Source organism: Coenobita brevimanus, chromosome 78 (assembly GCF_032717465.1).
Source record: "Coenobita brevimanus isolate Jiangsu-jjx chromosome 78, ASM3271746v2, whole genome shotgun sequence".
NCBI lineage: Eukaryota > Metazoa > Arthropoda > Malacostraca > Decapoda > Coenobitidae > Coenobita > Coenobita brevimanus.
Genome location: NC_137031.1, coordinates 41001139 through 41003646, shown reverse-complemented (window position 1 = coordinate 41003646; position 2508 = coordinate 41001139). Strand labels below are relative to the sequence as shown.

General features: G+C 38.6%; 1 non-coding gene across 1 annotated transcript; it reads right to left on the bottom strand.

Annotated features, from left to right (window-relative positions):
• Positions 1 to 2075: 2075 nt before the first annotated feature.
• On the bottom strand, positions 2076 to 2194 carry LOC145408859 (5S ribosomal RNA). The gene has a single exon (XR_013898978.1). It is a non-coding gene; the product is annotated as a 5S ribosomal RNA (ribosomal RNA).
• Positions 2195 to 2508: the final 314 nt, after the last annotated feature.

Sequence of the window (2508 nt, the reverse complement as noted above, 5' to 3'; positions counted from 1 at the left end):
CAGGAAAGAAAGGTTGCTGGTTCTTTGAAAGCAGTGTTAAGGAACAGGGAACTGAGCATGGAAGTAAAGAAGTTGCTGCATGACAGTAATGTGATACCAACCCAAACGTATGGAAGTGAAGCTTGGACCTCGTTAGAAGGGCACAAGTTAAGAGTGAGAGCAGTGGAAGTGAGTTATTTGAAAGGAGCATGTGGAGTTACAGGGAGAGACAGACTGACAATTGAGAAAGTGAAGAAGCGTTGTGGTGTGGATGTGATAAAAGTCATTAGGAGAAATACATTGAGGTGGTTTGGCCATGTGGAGAGGATGGAGAGCGAGAGACTTACAAGGAGAGTGCAAGTGAGGTGGAAGAGGGGGGGGAGAGGGAGAGGCTGAGGATGAGATTGAGGGATGAAGTGGAGAGGTATATGAGAGAGGGGGGTGTGAGCTGGGAGCAGGGCAGTGAAATGGCATTGGACAGGGCGATATGGAGGCAATTTGATTGTGGCCACCCCTAGTGGGATTGAGGCATCTGGCAGTATATAGATAGATTTTCATCTCCCAACTTAATTGCTACATCCTCTTTTAATTACTTTTTATGGCACACAGAATCATGGGCAATATTCTTTCTCCCCTTCAGATAAAAAAAAAATGCACCCCCAAAGTTTTCTTTTTTTGTTGTGTCTGCACATCCACATATATATATATATATATATATATATATATATATATATATATATATATATATATATATATATATATATATATATATATATATATATATATATATATAGTGAAATCTCGAATGTCGATGGACATGCGTACTGAAAAATCGCATCGAAATTCAAATCATCGAAATTTAAATTGAACTTATGGGAAAAATTAGTTCGGGTCCGGGGCCTGTGAACCTTACTACATAAAATCATGGTTTTTTGCCCAAACCTGCTGTAAACTTTATAAACCATAATTGTGGTTAGGTAACTGTAGTTCTGCATTGTATTGCCATACTGTAGTGTAGACTATGGATTTTTGCCTTGTCAGCAAGAGTATACTTGTTGTATTTCTGTCCCTTCCTGTATTCCCTTTTCTCCTTTGGCTGCAAAGATGTAGAGGTGCCAGGCTGCTCTTGTCCATTACCACTGCTACCCGAAGAACCACTCTTGCGTGCCATCTTGAAACAGGTAAGTTGCAACGAAAATACAGTATATACAACGAAATTGCTGCAAAATGCACATCCACGCCTGAAAGGTAAAGGCTGAAACTAAGGGCAGGTTTGGTTCAGTTCAGTGCTTATTTGGAGGGAATACCTTAGCTACGGCTCCTCCTTTATTGTGTCTTTAATTGTTTCTTTGTGATTGAGCTCTTTTCTCTCTTCCCTTTTTCAGTTTTTCTCTCTTTTTATACATATATTTTAATTATCAACTTTATGTGTTCTCATTTGTCTTCTTTTCCAAAAGTAAGTCACTCCATATATTTTCTTCATATGGTTGGGCATATATTTCATTCCTGTTTCTTATTTCACTGTAGGCAGGACAGAATAATATAAAATGTTCTAGATTTTGTATTTCATTATCACATTCTGAGCATTTTATGTCACCATTATTGAATCTGTTTCTATCATTTAAGACCATTACTGTGTATTACTGCGACATCTGAAGAAAGTCACTAATGTAGGATGATTGGCATAAAATTTTTCTTCCCTTATCTCTCTTGTATTTTCTTTGTACAGCTCTACTTTGCTTGAAACAGGCAAGTGTTGCAAGATGGCCGCCAACAATAGAACACCGCCTTGCGCATGGCTTGTTCTGGTTGGAGGCGGGCCCCGAGAGCATCGAAAAACATTATTTTGGCATCGAAAAGTGAGATAGACGGACCACTTGAAAATGCATCGAAATTTGAATTGTCAAAATCTAAACCATCGAAATTCGAGATTTCACTGTGTATATATATATATATATATATATATATATATATATATCATCATTCATTCATTGCCAGACGCCATATATCCCAGACGGGGTGGCCAATGGCTTAGAGTTAATTGTTTTACAGGGAGCGGCACTAATCCTCCACCAACCCCACTTGACACGTAGGGATGCCAACAGCATCTGGTGTTCCCAGGCGGTCACCCATCCAAGTACTAACCAGACCCAACGTTGCTTAACTTCGCTGATCGGACGGGAAGCGGTGTACTCAACGTGGTATGGCCGTTGGCTACTGTATATATACTGTATGTATATATATATATATATATATATATATATATATATATATACAGCAGAACCTCAATATAACGGACTTCAATAGACCGGAATTCGCTTTTATCGGAATTGAGGAGCTACTGGACTAAATTCCTATATATCGGAAAAAGTCCGATAAAGCCAGAAGCAGTCCGGACTGCCTGACCATTTCCGCTATGTTCACCACAATAAGGCACTGTAAATGAAAGACATGTTTTCATTGTACAGTACAGTATTATTTTACATATTACACCATTTTATTATTGTAGTGCAGGTATAATACAATACC